The 18,832-nt window shown below is 38.2% G+C and overlaps 1 protein-coding gene across 2 annotated transcripts in view; it reads left to right on the top strand.

The window, feature by feature from the left end:
- CTXN3 (cortexin 3) overlaps positions 1-18,832 on the top strand; it is a 131,786-nt gene that overhangs the window by 37,392 nt on the left and 75,562 nt on the right. The gene's annotated exons all lie outside the window — the stretch shown is intronic.

Genomic DNA, 18,832 nt, shown 5'->3' with positions numbered 1-18,832 from the left:
CTACCATCTATAGTCTGAAAAAGAGATTTTCTAGAAAGATCTGAATGAGGCTAGGTCCACATTACCTCAGCTTCAAGAGAATTAATTTTTTTGCTCTACAGATCTACAAAATTCTTTTTTTTTTTTTCCCAGAGAAAACAAGACGATATATAAATATTTTATTGAAAATCTGTCATTTTCTGCTATTTTTCTTTCAAAAATGTGGGCTAGGAGGGGAAAAGGAAGAGGTGTGTATTTCTCAAATCATTCCCAAGTTGGAGAATAGGGCTGATGGGACATGTCTCAGTTAGGACTCACTTTCTCCCTCATTAGTTGTGAAAATCCATTATTTCTCTGAGAAAGGAATTTTGAAATCTGCAAGCTCTCCTCGGAAAAGAAAATTTCGTCTCTGTAGAATCATGGCACAGGAAGATCAATCAGTTAAGCAAATGCACTGCAGAGCAGAAGCTGCTAAGAGAGGGCAGCCTGCTCATGAGCTATGGACTGGTGAAGTAATTTTAAGTTTATTTTGTTAATTGCTATTATCAATATAGACCCCTGGACAACTTGCATTAAGTTCAAGTTCCAAAATCAAGACAAGTGTGTGAGATCTGTATTTTGACTTTGCTTAATAAAGGACTACATCTCATTTTCACTGGTACAGTTACATTATGGGTAAAGAATGTTCATGTAAGATCAGTTCTGCCTGTCTAAGGCTGAGTGTCTTCAGCTTCAGGCTGTATTGCACTGAATGCAAATTATAGTTTTAGAGGTTGAACTCCCATCCAGGAGTGCAGAGGTGGGAGCACTTACCATGAGATAGCTAGCTAGCAAACAAAATGCACATCCTGCCAGCTGACCCCTGCTTGCTCTGGGTTCAGGAGCAGAGCTGGACATGCCGGGAATTACAGACCTCAAAGTCAGCACATACAAAAGCTAAGAGGGCATCCAAAAGGGTACCATGTTTCTTTCAGATAGGATTGCCTGTCTTCTAAAAAGTCTTCAAGGGCTGCTCTTCGTAGTGACAAAATGTTTACAATGCAGAAGAGCTTTTTTACGGTCCAACTGTCAGTGTGTTTTCTATCAGGGTAATTGCAGGAGTGGCAGCACTGATACTCTGTTCTATTTGTTCATACATCTGTTCCTTTGAATTTTGTACAATAAACCAAAACTGGACTCCACAAATATCCTTCTGTGCCCAATGATAGAACTGAGGGCAGTACAAGCTGCTGGCCTGCATCAACAATTGGGAACATGGTAATTAAAATCAAGGTTTTGTAGAAATTGGAAACAGTTAAGCCTTATAGTTAAAAGCAAAAAATCCCATCTTCAACTTTCGATATCGGATCAAGCAAGTTCTTTCGCACATTGTAACTGTAAAGAAGCGTTTATTTGATTGCTTGTTTTTAGCAGCTCTATATAAATCATCTATGGATTTGGACATAGATCTACCAGAGTCTGATATCAATGTAGTATAAAGCGCCAACTTAAAGCAGAACGTATCAGAAGCAGCATGAATCAGGAAAAAAAATATTCAGGGAGACAAATGAATATTCTTCTGACATGCATGTACAAGCGAAAAAGACAGAGAAAAATACCGACTCTTGTGCCCTACACACAGTGGACATTACAGAGGTATAAAGGGGCAGGGAACAATACAATCTGACAGATCACAGAGAATTATAGGGGCATTTGACACAATACTCTAATTTGGAAAAAATGAACCAATTGCTTTTATCTGACCTAAGACTGCAGAGACTTACCAAGTTTGTAATACTAAATTTGATAGAAGCAGAAGATAAACTATAATTTTAAAAGCAGATATTTCTATTTTATTTTAAATTAATGGGATTATTCCAAATGCAGTGGAACCCATTTCAGGATATTAATTTGTATCTTTCACTTTGCCAGTAAAAATTATTCAGAAAAAACTAATCATTTGTGGAAATTGTTCCTGTTCTTGTCTAACACACCATAAGCAATTCAGTTCAGAGTACAGCTTGCTTTTCTTAACAATATTCTGAAACGTCACCCTTGTTTGTCATATCTGTTTGGCTGTGCTGAAGTGCAGTATACAATTAATTTCAAGCTAAACAATTTCTACTGTAATAACTCTGTCTGGAAACTGTATGGGGCATTCACAAGTATTCTATAGTATCAGCCACAATTAACCACTTCAGGTGGCTCAGACATGCTGGTCATAGCCTGAACATGAGGGATAGTATTCAGCTAGCCCTGGGGTTTGTGTTGATGGGCTTATCTGGCAGCAGGATAAAATCTGCTCCTTTGCCATAAAGCAGGCACTGCATTAGATGAGTCCATTTGATGATAGTTTGTAAATGAATTTATAGAAGACTTATAAGAAGACTAAACCAAAATTGGTCAAAGGCAATTTGGGACAGGAGGTTGCCTAGATGATGGAAAAAACAGACCTTTTTTTCACACTGTATCAACAATCCCTAATAATATTCCAAAAGCAGGTACTTGCACACTATAGACAAGGGAATATCCATCATATTTTGTGAGTACTTGAATGAACATTGATTTGATTTCTGTGTCTGAGGTCTTAAAAACTGAAGTGAAATAGTCATTACTAAAGTGCTTTTTTCCCCCAGTGAAGGTGTGATTAGTTTTGAGCATTACAAGAAATTTGCAGACATATTGCAGTCCTTACTATAATTTTCCTTTGACTATTAAACTTTTGCTAATGGCATTATTAGTAGTGTTCAGGCAGCTACTTTCACTTATTTTCTATACCCAGTAATTTACTTTTCCCTGCTTTTAAAAAGTTACAAATAATACAGGTCTTTTGACATTGATGATAACTTGGAAAGCAAATTTAATTTTTAATAAAAAAAAATAACAAACCCCTGGTGTACCTGATCCATTTAACTACTTCAAATGAATGTTGTCAATTAGTTTATGTATTTCCCCTTCACATTATAGTGATAATATTTCACATCTGCAACATATGTTTCTGGGTGTGTTAGATAGCTAAATTATAATTAGATAATGTAAACTTGAAATGGAAATGGACAAAGACCTCCATTTTTTATTTTTAATGTAGTTAATGTCTATCCTTAGAAAACTGGGTAAGAATCAGAAAATATAAGCACAAGCCTGTAAATTTGGTAAGTTGCCCAATTTTCAATCCTCACAGTGCTGGGTTTCAAAACTGGGTGATGTTTACAAATTATTTTCATTGTGGGACTGTATTTGGGAATGGGACAGACTTTGAAAAACTAAGTACATGCTCATAACAGATGTAAGGCTGCTGCAACTATACTCTGAGATCTCCAAGTTGACTCGTGAGGAGCTGCTCACTTCATGGTGTAAATGTCAAGGCTGCTCTGTGACTCTGTTATTTCATGACTGACTCCCTTTTTTCTTTCCCTGAGAGTAGCTTCCCTCTTCTTGCTAAATATGCAATAAAGTTCCCAAGTATGGGATTTTTTAGCAACTCTACTTTTATCCTTTGGAACTAGAAATAGTGTAAGATATATAATTGTGCTAGCACCTCTTTGCTTTTCTACAACAGTGTTTTGTTAGATACCTTTCCAGCCCCCTGTTTTGTGCTTACCACAGTTTGAGCTGGACCCGAGACAGAAAATACCAGTGATTTAAGACTTCCCTTGCATCTTGCTAATAGTGGGAACCAGCTGGTGTCTCCTTTGGTGCACAGAAGCGCAGCTATACTGCCTCAGTTTCTCTACAGCCCTATATAGCCCCAAGGAACAATTTTGTCTGCCAGAGGTAGCTGGAAAAGTGTGAGCAATACTGTGTCAGCTGCACCTCACTGCCAGGTACACACCTTCTTCTTGAGACTATGAGGAAAGTGGCTGGAGCCCATATGACTGCTTAATCCTCCCATGCCAAGGAAATGCCACAGTGAAGTGGTGAATCAAACATGCCAAGCCTGGACCAGGCCCAGGAGGCTCATGGCTGCTGGTAGAGTAGTGCTCCTCAGCATGCTCACTGCCAGTGAAAGGACAAGCTTGAAAACGTGGCCTGAAGAGTGGGAGAAAAGACTTGCAGGAGCAGGTTAGAATTACTCAGATGACAGGAGAGCAGGGCAGGCAGGAGGGAAGAGCAGGCGTGTTGCTCCTGGTGCTGACCTTTGGAGAAAGCAGCACAGCACTCTGCTGTGGAAAATAGCTTCTGTGCATTTGCTTCAGCAATGTCTTTGAACATTCATTTACTGCAACCTGAGTTCACACCAGACTCTTTATTGTCTTTGTAAGTTAAACTGAGGATAAGGTAAAATCAAATCCTTAGAGGGGAACCGTGACCTAAGGGACAAGGCAGCAGGCACCTGCTGCCACAGGTGGGTACATTGTCCAGGGATATGTTGTGTATATGCTATTATTAGATTTTTCTTTGTGTTCTCCTTGGTTTTCAGCCTCTCCTTACAAAATGTAAAATCAATGATGGTGCATCTGGACTGTAAATATGAAACATTTAATACATTTAGATAAAATTTCTTTGCCAGTCATTGACATTTATGAGAATAACTAAAGTTCAGTCTTTCCTGAGCAGAAGATTCCATATTCAAACCCAAATGGTTACATCAGCAGTACAATGATTTCAATAAAAACACTACATTTGGCTCCATTTATCATTCCCTTAAAGGCTGCAATAATGAATTAGAGAAAACAAAACAAAACAAAACAAAACAAGAAAGTTAGACATATCAGTGTAAACTAGTGTGATTATTTGCTAGGGTAACTATGACCTAAATTACTCTTGGCAGTAGTCTGGGTGTGAAAGGCATGTAGGAAAAAGTCTTTGGCTCATGCAGATTGGCTTGCCAGCCCTTCCTGGCAGTACTACTCATGCACTGATGGTAAAGGTGTCTGAATTCAGTGGAGTCAATTAGAGTAGTCCCTCCTGAACAGTTATGATAATCATGTTTGCAACACTTCAGAAACATGCATTTATATTAAACAATGAGATGCTGACCAGTTAGGCTCTGGTACAGATGCATGACAGGGTGTGAAACAGACTTCTAAGTGCTGACAGCAGGCTGATTAATTTGAAACCATACGTTTGCTGAGTGCAAAAGTTAACAAGCAGCAAGCACAGTGTTGCCACAGGTCACTCCTTGAGTGGATGGAGTATACTGGATCTCCCTGGAGAGGAACAGCCCTTTGCACAGTGTTGCTTTTAGGAAAAGGGTTAATTCCCTGGCACGGTCCCTTCTGAAGGCAAGTAAATCTGTCATGCAAGGTAAGCTGAACAGAACAAATGCTCCACTCATGATCCACAAAGCAATACTAGCAATTCCCGCAAGTGTACTGGGAACATGAGCATGAACAGGATGACACACTGGAGTGAGTAGTTTGTCTCTAACAAGTATGACTACAACATCTTGGAAAGTGATAGACAGAATCCAAAAAGACCACGTCATTATGGTCAGAAAAAATGCAACAGAAAGACAGGGAAACATAGCCAGATGGAAAGAAAAGGGAAATCAATCTTACAAATACTTACAGAGGTGTGCAACGGGACCAAACCTGACATGTACACACACACACAAAAAAAAAAAAAAAAAAAAAAAAAAAAGGTGAAGTAAAAGAGAGTATTCCTCAACACAAAGAAACCACAGGAAACCATGTGGTTATACTGAGAGATCAACCCCATCATTGCAAACCATTTACTTTTCATTAACAGAGATCTGTCAGTGCCTGACCACCATTTTAAGCTCCACCTGCTCTGGCAAAATGGAAGGTCAGCATCTGCAGTGGTGCTGGCTATTTCTGATGTTTACCAAAAACTGCATGGTGCTGAAGCAACAGAGATCTTGTACCGCTTTATGTAAAACTGTCCATTTTAGAAAGAACAAAGATTGTTTCCTGTTTCTTTGAATGTATCCTTTCAGAGGAGGAGCCATTGTTTCCTGTTTTTGTGTAACAGAAGAGTTTAAGCAAATGAAGAACTCTTTAGGATATATACTGGCTTTTTAAATGTAAATCAGTGAAGCTGCTAGATGTTCCTCAAACCACAAAAAGTTATCTGAAATGGGTGTTGTGAGTGTTGCCTTTATGGTAACACCTGCTGGCGCAGCCCAGCTGTTTGCAGTAGGTGATGGTTGAGAATGTGACAGGGGAAGTTGCACAAGAGTGCCTGTGTTCTGATACCTGTTAAGCTATTTAATAAAAGAGTTCTTTAATAAAAGAGGCTGTTAAGCATCTTTTATTAAAGACTTATCTTAAGGAAAAGGTCCAACTTGGAGTTCTCCATAGATGCCACCCAAAAACTTTGCTATCACAGCAGTAAGGACATTTTCATCACTGCTTAACCTTTCATCTGAAACAGTACAGCTTGGCAGCATCTGGTTAGAAAAGTGTTAGAAGACATGCTCAGCTGGCATGATGGGTTTCTAATCAGAAACCCTGTTCGGCTTCAGGGTAAAATACAGGTGGGAGGAAGGGGCAGAAGAGTGGAGATGTGTTGATGGGAGGGGCCAACTGGCTGACTGGTTGACACTGAGTAATGTTCCTTAGGGTTCCTAGTGTTGCTATGCAGTGGTGAGGGTTTGTAAGGACACCTCAGAGAAGGGAATAAGAAGGTGGTGTGTAGACTAGAGGGCATAAGAGTAATGGGGCTCACCTGTGCTGCAGCAAAAGGCCCTGGCTGACTGAAGTCTCTGACTTGCAGCGTTGTGGTTTTTCAGCTGGGTCAGCTGCAGATATACTTGATTCTTAGCAGAGCCGCTTTAGCCCTGGTAGGAGACAAGGCAGAATGGGTGACACAGGCTTCTATCTGAATGTAAACTGAAATCTCTGGTGTTCTGAGATATTGTGGTGGAAAAAATAGTCACTTCAACTACTTTTCTGTGAATCTCTTCAGGGTTGTGAGCTTTGCGACAAGGCAGATGGTAGAATGGAGTGAGAGAGACTCCTGCTTATGGTAGGGGTCAGTTGCCAGGATCTGCAAGTCCTCCAGGGGACAGCCTGTCAGCTCTCTGCCCACTGAGTTTACATTGATAAAGCAGAATAAATGTCTTACCCTGTCAAGCTGAGTGGCCCACAGACAGGATAAATACATCACCTGGAGATGGCATTGACTGCTCCTCCTGCCTACCCCACCCCCGCTTTTTTTTCTTTTATTTTTTCCCCTCCTCCTTCATTCCATATAGGGATTCACAAGAAGGAAAGAGGAAAGTGCTTATGGACATGGGGTTGTCCACTCAAAGTAGGCAGCTAATGAGAAAAAACTGTTGTTTTGGGATACTTTCTGTTTGTGGTGTGTGTGTGGGAATCTTCCTGAGAAATGCAGAACTACTCTATGGTTATTTGAACTTTTTTTTTTTTTTCATAGCATCATCAAAAGAGGTGTAGACTGCAGAAGAAATGACAGTCTCAGTTGTGCTGCAGCTTCAGGGTGATGAAAGTCCCAGCCGATGGTGTCTTGTGTTAGAGACTGGTCAAGGTGCAGCTCTTGGAAGAAAGGGTCTGTGGGACCTTCAGGTATGTCAGGGTTTGCATGAGGTTAGGGAGCTGTGAACACTGAGTGTATCAAGGTACATACCAAACTGAATGTATAGATGGTGTGGGATATGTTTCTTTAGGTAGAGCATTTTGGGTTTCATCTGGCTGGAGACCACAAACAGTGTCCTATACTCATGTACAGATGCTGGAGTGTGCCTGATTTTATGTACACATCTGTGTGTGCATGCATGTGTGTGTATATGTGTGTGTGTATGTATATGTGTACATACACACACATGCTGAGGTCATGCAGTCAAACAAGACTATAGCCTGCTGTAACAAACTCATACAAAATGTCTGCTGTGCTTTATCTACATCTAGGGCTAACATGCTGACTGCCTGACTGGGACTAGTACTTGGCTGTTCCTTTGCCTAAACATTTCAGGTTTGTTTGCCTCCTACTTCTGTGTGCCTCACAATTTACAAGTGGCTAAAATCCAGTTTCTCTGAGAACTTAGTCTCTTTGCAGACGTTCTCAATTATTTATGCCTTTCTTCAACAGTGAGTCTATTGTTCTTCCTCCTTGTCTGCAATGAATCTTTGTTTCCTCTATGTGAGGAGTATTCTCTGTTTTACAAGGATGCTCCATTTTTCGCAATAGCTGGTCTCAAATTACCAAAAAGCTAGACAGTTTCTGTAGGTGATGATTTAAAGAGATCTTTGTTGGAGCACATAACTATGATGCAGTGGGCACAGTAATAAACCTCACAGGAAAGAATTTACATGGGGGAAAAGAGTGGCTGATACCCCACTGAGCTGTGAACATTTGCTAACTAGATTATTCAGTGAAAATTATCCTTAAAGTAGACAGTGGTGCAAAACCTAGGTTTTTTTAGAGGTAGAATTGTGATGTGCATGGGTAGTGCCCCATGCTATTTTCTTCTTTTACCTGTCTGCAGTCTCCATTTTTGCTTATCCTCATAATTTTCTTCACAAGTGATTAGCTTTCCAGCTTTTAAAATTAATTTTAATTAACATTTTTCCTTTCTCTTTGCTTGCAACTTTCAAGCTTAGTTCAGCACAATGTTATTCTGGCCATGCTTAGTAGCAGGCAAACTTGTTATATATCATTTATGGTGCTTCCACTATGACTGTTACTTAGAAGTATCTGCTGAGGTTTTTACTTGATCCTGTTCAGCACTGATTTCTATGCTCTTCTCTGGTCCAGTTTAAATGTACTTTTCTCTTAGCTTGTGTATTACAACTTCTCTGATTTTTTTTCTTCTTGCTAAATAGTTCTTCTGTTCTGACTCCTCTCCTTCAGGTACTGTCTTGTTGCTTATCTTCAGACAACTTTCTTCAGCTGCTTTTTAGCTTTTATTATAATTACTATAAACTTTCCTGTTTGTGTTTAAAGTATTTGTGGAAATTTTCTACTCTTTTAACATTGAGTCCTTATCTACATAAACAATCCTTCCTTTTCGTATCTTCCTCAGATTGTAAACTGAGGGGGAAAGGATTTAACAGGGCATCCTTTTTTTTTTTTCAAAAGGATGTTAAAAACAAATAGGTAGAGATATCACATGTATGTTCCACTGGGCAATGTTGAAAGTCAGCTAAAGAGAACTTTAACCAAGGAAAATTAATAAAGATGGCAGAACATACAACAGGATGAAATAAATGAACACAAACAGTATTTTAAAACAAAACGTATCTTTCTCTCCACATACTTAGTTCGAATTAATGAACTGTTAGTAGCAGTTATCTAACCATTTTTAGCAGTGAGTGTTCTTCATGTTGGTCAAAGGAATATGCTGTATATGGGCCTTTTTCTGGGTATTACCTCTATCATCGAATCTCTACATAAAACTTACCAGACCATCCTTTTCCTGCAGTTCTTAATAAGTTAAGTGAACCTTGAATAGATAAAGCTAAAGGGGAAAATGTTCCTTCTGTCTACAGCCATCAAGAACAAGCAGAATTCTTGGCACATATATATACACGTATGCTTAATAATAGAATTCTTTTGCAGCTTGAAAGCAGTACAGTTGTCTAACAGACAAAATTGTTTCAATCTTAGTGTGGCTTACTCTCCATCTCAGAGTTCCAAGTTTGCTTATTTTGCCGTATAGATGGGCAAAACTGGTGTGAGTGAGGCTATATGTGCAATAAGTAACTACTGACCTTCCTCTATTACAAAGCACAAAACTGAAATGAAGAGCCAAAGTACCTTGCCAGTAAGTAACTAATCGTAAATCATGTTAAGATGCTTCTCTAGAGAATTTGAATAATTATTTCCAAGGGTGGGGTATGAATGGTCAAACAGTTTTAAATCCCTGCTCTGTTTGCAAACAATAAGTACCAGTTTTATATTAGAAGGTTTCTGTATATATGAGCTAGTCTAACAGGCCACATCATTTTCTAAGCCTTTCATTTTTTTACTTTCTAAAAGCAGCCATACTTGACTGTAAAACTATTCTTCCTGGGCTTTTTACCTGTTGACATCAGCATAATTTTTAGGTGATTTTTTTTAACCTTCTCAGCAGGTGGTTCACTGACTGCACATATATCACACAACAGATGACTGCATATCTGTAGGTCATCTGTTGGTGCTTTGAAAAGGTGTGTTTATAGTTTTCATAAATATACTTGCTAGTGGAAGAGCAATGTTATATGGAAGAACAAAGTTATACAGAAGAGCAATGAACCTCTAAAGCTGTATCTGAATGATAGTTGTATTATTAAGCAATGAAGAGTGCTGTACTAAATTTTTGTAGCTGCTATCAGTCACTTGGCACTTCTAATATTTTTACTTGAACTTTGTTCATATGTAAAACTTCACCCACTGGCAAAATTACTCTACCAAAATTGTTTTCTAAGGTTGAAAAGGCACTAATATTAATGTTGTGAAAACATAAGATAAATGCCTGCCCACTGCAAAAAAGAAGTTTTGCTGTTGTAAGTCGTTGTGTTTTAGCTACTTTAAACCTGATGTTGAAAAGTTTGTCACATAATGATATAATTACAAAAAAAGGAAGGAGGTGGTTGTTGCTTTTGTCCTTAGTAAGCAAAATAACAAGTCTCTTCTTTTGTATCGCTAGACCTCAATAGTTTTATTGCCATAGTTCCTTTATCATAATTTAGGAAAATCAGCTTTCAAAACAGACAATTAAATAGCTGTGCTTCTTTACCTATAATCTGGATAAAAATGCTAATTATTTTTAGCTAAGATTGTAGATTTGCTTCAACTGCAGTAAGAAGTCTGTTTGTTAGGAACCTTGGGATTCCTGTGTTTTAGGCAAGTCAGGAAGGCAACCTGTCTGAAAGAAATGCTGATCCAGACACTAACTGTTCAGGTAAATTATATAACTTGCTCAGGTTTCACATATCTCTGTTACTCAGACCTCTGCTTTAAAAATAAACTCCAGTCTGGTTGCCTTGAAGCTGGAGGGAGAAACTGTTAATTAGGGAGAACAATACGACAGAGCTTAATAATGTGTAAGACAATGAAACATTAGTTTCTTAAAATGCAGACAAAACCCCTGAAAAGTCAACCAAAAAGGGGTGGGAAAGGGTGGGAAACAAGGCAATGTTGTATTCTTAGAATTCGCTATGAAGACATGGAAAAATACCATGTTCAGCACACTTACTTGCCAGAAATCTCTCTTTAGACAGAGATGCAGAAAAAAAAAGTTGTCTGCTGAGCTAACACGTTGCTTAATCAAGGTTTCACAATCAGAATTACCCCTTGCCATTTGGAGAATTATTAAGTTTTGGCTGAACACATCTGACTATTGTAGAAATCTAAGCTAAGAAACCAAGCTTCGGCAATTATGTTTTCTGTTTCCCTTGATTTTTAAAATCAGTTTTAAATTTTCAGTGAAATTGAGAATGGGACTAACAATCTTGCAAGCAAGTTTACACAGAAACAGAAGGTAGAAAAGAGAAAAGGGAACTAATTAGGGTATCCTATATAACATCACATTAACTTCTTTCCTATGTGGTCAAACAGTAAGCTAAGAAGATTAATTACAAGTATGTAGATAATGTAGATCAACCCTCACTTACTGCCTTTTGCACCTGTGGAAGTGAGCTGGGTGGAGAAAAAAAGAAACAGAAAATGCTGATGGGCAATAGAAGAGCTAATAGTTGAAATTGCTGTGGTGCAAGTAAAAAGGAGAAGAAATTAAGACCTGTTTAGTTCTGCTGTCTGAAAGACAACTCTGTTGAAGCCAGTCCTCTGTGTGTAACAATAGTTACAGATGACTTTGCAGGTTTCAGCTCAAACTTGGCTGTTGGCTGCTAAGAGAGCTTTGAATCTCATTTTGGAGTCCTTTTGGCCAGTTGGTCTCGGTAAATTATGAACAGCCTATCTGATCTCAGCTGGAGCCTCCAAACTTCTTAGTAAGAATACAGGCAACAGTGGTGGGAAGGTGTATTCTTAGGAAACACCAAGCTCCACTCATGACAGAAATCCTAGCAATTGTCCTTTCTTTTCTAGGTTCTTTGAGAAAACATGCACTCTCCCTCTGAATCATAGGGGAGGAGAAGCAAAAAAATAGAGGCTTTGGATCAGCCTTACAGCTGTTGTGGGTAGAGCTCAGCAGTTTTTAACACCTTCCTCTACTTAAGAGTATGTTGAAAAGCTGTTTGCATTCTGGCTGCCAGAAAGAACTCAAACTGAGTTTCTGTCCCCTCTCACTCCTTTTGCAGTTGTTTACAGCTGACATAAGGACTCAGAAAGTTCCCTTGGCTGGCACATTTGAAGAACTATGCAGTTCTGGTTCTACAAAAAGAGAGAAAGCTGCAGGACTCCCAGTGTACTCTGCCCCAAAATTCATGCCTCACTGAATTCATGCAATCACACTTCTGAGTTTACATGTTGTGACTTCAACACAGATTTTTACATAACCCATTGATACCTCTACAGTAAAACTGATGAAGGTCAGAATTCCATCTGGAACCATCGACTACAGCAGCATATTGTACTAAGTTTATAGATGGCCTAGGGACTTTGGACTACCAGCAGTACTGACATCCTAGTCTATTTCCTAGAGCTTTTCCTCTTTAAGGAGGAAAAAGACAGTAGTTCACAGCTAGTCCAACTCTTGTTGCCAGTGCTCATAATGACAATCTCACTGTTTCAGGGCATGTGCCAAGGACAAATTTCCAATCTGATGCTATAGCATCTAATCATTGCTTTGCTTTCTTTGAAAGCAGATCTGTGCACTCAGTTTCACTTCACTATTACAGGTGAGTTAGAAAGTTCTTCAGTCCTGATTCTTATCTCACCTGTAACAGTGCAAACTAAGAGAAAGTCCATAGATGTAAATTTAATTCATTTATCAGAAAAAACCTCAAGGGTTTACAACTCTAAAGAACACCTGTTGGCAGACAAAACTGGATGAGTATAGGTATCATTCTTGAGACAGAACAGTCTGAGATTTAATGACTTGCTTAATGTTCTGGACTTAAAACTGCAGAGATTTAGAACAGATTCATTGTTCACAGCCATGCTTATGTCTCAGGGTGGCATCTCCTCTCAGAGGAACTGAGCTGGCAGCTACTCATGATGCCCTCACCAGCACCTGGTCCCAATCCTTTTGACTTATTTTTCTTCTTTTGGAATACTAAAAGTACAGCCTCCAAAGAAGACCATTTACTTACTTCTGCCATATTTACACTCATAAAAATGTTTTTTGGATTTTCCTGTATCATTTTAGATTTGGTTTCTTGAGACAAATTCTGCATGTCTTGACTTATGTTGTAGAGTGTAACAGGCATGTAAGCAGAATTTGAAAGTTTTCATCCCCTCTCAGCAGTCTATGAAATATTCTGTTTACTCCGAGCAAGCAAAACAATGCAGGTCTCATGGTATTGCTGTAGCTTTGCAGCAGTGTTTACTCTATTGATTCAGTCACTGCAAGGTTTGAAATAAATACTTTTATAAGCTGTAATATAATAGGGTTTATGGAGACTTCAGAGACTCTAAAGAATCTTGAAGGATGTTCGTAGGCTCAAAATTACATTTATAGTTACAACTTTGGGCTTAGAGTTTACCTCCTTGTCTTGTGTCATCCACAGATGGTGCCAGCATATCACAGATAACCATCTTGTGTCACAGCTGGGATCATTATTAGTTGTTGTCAGGTGGCTTTCTTCCCATCTCCCTTATAAGTGAAAGAGCATATCAGTGTGTTGTTCAGATACCATTCTCTTAATAGAGATTGATAAAAGGACTGTGAATAGCGGATGTTGCTTTGGGCATTTGGTACCTATTTTGGAGCACACATAGCCAGCATGGTAATCAGCTGAGCGGGAGACCACTAAACTGTTGTAAGAGGACATTCCTAAAGCAAAATCCCACCGCTCTTCCATATTGTGGCAGTAAAGCTATATGGTATCTAAAGATCATTTGGTATGACAGTAAACATACACCATTGTGGTCAAAACTCAAAGACAAGCTTGGACCAACACAATACAGCATAAAAGGTGCTAAAGGAAAGAAGGCCTAACAAATATTGAAAGCTCTGACTTCTGTAGCTGCTGCTGCACTGTGAAAATACGAATAATTTCTCACCAAAGAAGCCCATGAGAACTGGATTCTAGTATGATTTCCTCACTACATTCAGTGGGAAGAAACAATACTATTGCTGAGGACTTACAGTCTGAGGTTTTTTTTTTTCAAAAGATGTTCAGTGGTGCTCAGGTGTCATAAGTAGACATGAAAAACATTCTAAGGGCAATCTGAGCTTGCAGTCTGAAGTAGAAAAGTTGTGGCTTAATGGTCTCTAATGAGATTTTGGTAAGTTACTGCCTCACTTCAGCAGAGCATGAGGACATACTAAAGTCTTCTGTTGCAAGCAGGACAACTAAGTTTATAGCTACATCTTGTTGAACATCAAAAAGATTAGACAGTGATTTTGACTTATCTGAAGATATTGAGTGATGTTACTGACTTGATAATGAGTGAATGAACCCACATTAATTCTCTGTGCATTTTGAATCCATGTTATTGGATGCATGCCCCCCCACCCCTTTAAAGAACAGAAGCTTTATGCACTCTTACTGCTATAACCTTGTTTAACTTCAAAGCTATGGAATTTGTCAGTCTGTTTGTTTATTTATTAAATGTCCAAAAAAGTAATTTGTCAAATAGTCTTTTTACATGCTGTCACTTTAGATTCTTGACAGAAGATATGACAGTGTGGAAGGGCAGTTTATTATCTCACAATTTACCTTTGTTGGCAATATCAGTGTTGATCAGCCATATTTTATTTTGAAACCTGAGGTTTTTGCAAAGTATAATCAGTTTCAGAATGTTAGGTACTTATCACTCCTCTACAGTGTGAAATCTTACTTGACTTTTCAATAAACTCTACTTTTACCAATAACGTGAAATATGGAAATCAGTCGAGTTTTCTGGGGATTTGGAAGATTGTGATACCACACATAGAATTTTAAACTAAATGGATCCACAATGATAGATATGTACATGTCTTTGCAAACACAAGCTTTGAATTTACAGCTTGTGCTCAAATTTAATTGTACAGAAAGACATTCCTCTCCAAATTTGATTTCCATGTAGTCATTGTTTTGTTGAAAGTTGACTGTGAATCTCCAGTGACTTACAGCAAACATTGGCACTGTGCCCTAGTCCTCTATTGCAACGCTAATGCTAAGTTTTTGCTTTACCAGCTAATTGTGTCACATTTAACACAGGCATGGTAGGTAGCTCAACAAAAATGCTTTGCCCTAAGAGTTTACCCCTTTCATAAGGCCACTGTGGCACCCAGTAATATGTCTTTTCCTCAAAAGCAACTAAAAATTTTTCTTTTGTTAGGGTAGATTTTTTGCTTATAATTTGCCCCAGAAATGGGGGAATAAGCAACCTGAGGGATAGGTAAGATTTAGGACTGCAGGTTTCTTAGACTGTAGCCACACAATTTTAAAAAATGTCCTCAGGCAACACAGGTTTGAGATACTTATGAATGTTATGAAGAGGCTTTTCAAAGCAGAAAATACACAAAAATGCCACCCAGTGCTATACAAAATTAACATATCTACATTATTAGTATGAAAGAACTGATTCTTGTGATGAAAAATTTTCTGTTTTGGAAAAAATTACATTGCTTTCTCATTCTAAGATATTTTGAGAATTCATATGCTGCAGACCAGTAACGGAATCAAATAGAAAGACATATGGCTCTAATCAGCCAAAATGAGGCTGTAGTCATTAAATATTTAATCCTAAGTATGCTGTCACTGAAAGCAAAACAATGTAATACTGAAGCTGAATGTCTTCACCATCTTTGCCATCTATGAGTGAGTGTGGGTTGAGTCATGACAGTTCTTCTCATTGTTATGAAAGCTCAAAACATTTCTGAAGAAATATTTTTCTTCATGAAAACTGATGTTCCCTTAGTATCTCCTGTGGGGAAACAATCAATTCTGGCATACTTTTCCCATGTGTTAAATCTTAAATAAATTCTGTTTTGAAGTCAGTTTGGCAATTGTCATCTGCCTGACTTTCAGGGTGCCTGTTTGGACCTATATTTCTGACCCGTCATACGTTTTCTCCTAATAATTTTCTGTAGGACTTGCTCCACAGAGGTATTGTGCCTCTTGTAATACATAGTTTCTGCTCAACTTTTTAATTCAGTTCCATCATATAGAACAGAAGTTGTCTTTTATTATGCAGCTGAAACAAAAATACCTTTTCAATTGGCCTAGCTGTTGTTATCTTGTTCTTTGCAATGCATGAGAGATGGAGAGGAGCTGAGACATCTGGTAGATTGAAAGCCATAGCCTGAACCAATTCCTTCCTGCTTGTGAACAGATGGGAGGTAGTTTCTGCCTAGACTCATGGGGCAAAGATTCATGCAAGTTGCCTAGTATTAGCATGCTTCTTTTAAAATCTTACCACCCATTGTGGACAATTTGCAATGAGTGTAAACATTACACTATCCCGAGAAGAGAAATGAAGCAGACTGTTCACCTCCAAAAGCCACTTTGATTAGGATAATAAACAGTAGACATGGAAATAACGTATTTTTCTGTACAAAATATTGAGGCTACCAGAGCAATGCAAGACAGTTTTCTTGCTAAACGTTTAATTAAGAGCCTGAGCCCTGCTTTGTCTGTGTGACAGTTGCTGGCTCTCCTTAGGTGGCTTTTGGAGAGAGAAAATTTCCGTAAGACTCTAAAAGAGCAGTGATGTTGAAAGCAAGGGTGGCTTGTTAACTAGATGTGTCTGGTTGAAGTTACATGTGACAGCCCACGGGAGCTGCAGTTCCAGTGGGGACAGGGTATAGCTGTAAGGTCACCATGACACTAACAGCACAGACACCAAAAGCAAAGCACAGGCCACAGAGCAAGAGAAGGTGATTATAAAACGTTAAAGAGTTAAGTGATGATGCATCACCTCCTGTCATTTGCAGAAGGTTTCTCTTAATGTAGCTGGCATTCTAACAAGGCATTGTGCATGTATTGTGCTGCTGTCCATAACATCTGGTAGAGAAAATGGGGTTATGATATAAAAGGACATCCTTTTAGTTTCTTGTTACACAAGACCTGAGAGAGAAAGGGTTATTTTAGACACCTGTAAGGTGCACATAACGTGTTGTGCATAAAATCGGTTTCTGTTAAACTGTTGATGAGCTTTAATTCCATGGAGAATTGACACACTATGAGGATATGAGCACGAGTGAAACTGGTTTTCAAAGAATCCAGCTGTTTCACATATTCAGGATATCATTCTAATAAAACAGAAATTTTCAATGAATTTTTTGGTTTGAAGTTGTGAGAGAGCCAAAGACCATTGATTTAATTCCATTAAATACCTCATGTTTCTAGAAATAGGACATGAGGTTGGTCACCTAACTGAGAGCTTTATCCAAAACCCATCAAAGATGTTATAATGTTTCTCATTAACTTCACTGGTGGAAGACTTCTGTGGCTATAATGGCACTATTCTGGGACATAAAAGATTTATTATTAAAATGTATATGAAGAAAATGAAAGATTATTTATAATTATCCTTTCAAAACCTGAAATCATATGGGTCTTATGTTTTACAGAAGACAAGGAAAAACTCATTAAAATGGTTTCTATGTAAAATTCCAATTCACAGATTTGGTAAATGAATTTCAACTAGAAAAGGAAATTATTTTCATAGTGATAGTAAAATATAGAAAAAGAAATAAAAATCTCTATTGCAAGCAATACAGAAGAGCATTTTAAGATAACAAATGGAAAAACAAAAATACAGCTTTTCTGGCATGATCACTTCAACTTCTGTTTTGTTTTGCTGTGAATGTTACATAAGACTCTTTTTTAATGGTGGTATTAAAATGGGTGTACTAAGGTGCTCTCAGTATCAACAGGCCACATACCAATCCCACCTGGATCATTGTGAATCGCATGTTGCTTACAACTACAGGTAGATGTTCATTTCAAGCAGAAAATGTAAGATTTTTAGCCGTTTGCCTGCAGCTCTGTACTCACTGGTATAATATCAGGCAATTGTGATTTCAGTAAATGATTCTTCAGTTCCTGGCAGTCTTTTTGGCTAATTTTGGAGTATGCTACTTCTTTCCAGTTTGGTTGTTTTATAATACTCCAATTAGATCCATCTAACTGTCAGACTTCCAGCTTGTCTTGCCTTTCTGGTGCATGTGGAAGGCTCCGCCCTTGTAGATAAGAAATAAGCCATTTTTCAGAGGATCATTCACCACCCAACAGATGCTGCTTTCAGGTTTATACCTGTACGAATGGATTCCAACTCTAAATCCCTGAAATTTGGGTCAGCAGAGGCAGAGTTATAATGGGCTCCTGATCTTTCTTTTAATAGATGGAGGCATTTTATTTTTCTGAATTTCACAAGCTGCTTGTACCAGGGGAAAATCAAGAAACAGTAATTCACTAGGAAAACAACTTTTGTAGTACGAACCTTCATTTACATTACAGGTTTTCTGGAAAATGGGGATGTATCTATTTCATAAACAGTTTTAATTCAATCACTTCTTTATTTTTCAATTAATGATCCCAGAATTGATGTTCAGCAGAAGGTTTGGGTTTTCTTTATTTATTTTTGTGAGTAGTTATAAAATAATTACAAGGTAATTACACAGCATATCTTGTTTAGAAGCATATCTGAAAAGGTAACTTCTTAGTCTAAGGTTTAATTGCAGTTAATATGAACTTGTTAATTCAGAGAGGAGAAAGAACTTGGGGAGGAAGATTAGAATGTTTTTATGTATTTCAGTATCTTCTGAGAAATTAAGTATTTTCTCAGACACTCCAGTGGACAACCTCTGTCATGTTTACACTATGCACGACCAAACACAATATATATCTGAGCTCCTGTAGTATTAGCTTAAGGGACAGTTTTAAAATGTGTTTGGATTGGAAAAAAAACAGTG

This window comes from Falco punctatus (genome assembly GCF_963210335.1).
Source record: "Falco punctatus genome assembly, chromosome: Z".
Taxonomy (NCBI): domain Eukaryota; kingdom Metazoa; phylum Chordata; class Aves; order Falconiformes; family Falconidae; genus Falco; species Falco punctatus.
The sequence above is the reverse complement of the archived record's forward strand: the minus strand, read 5'-3'. Positions and strand labels throughout refer to the sequence as shown.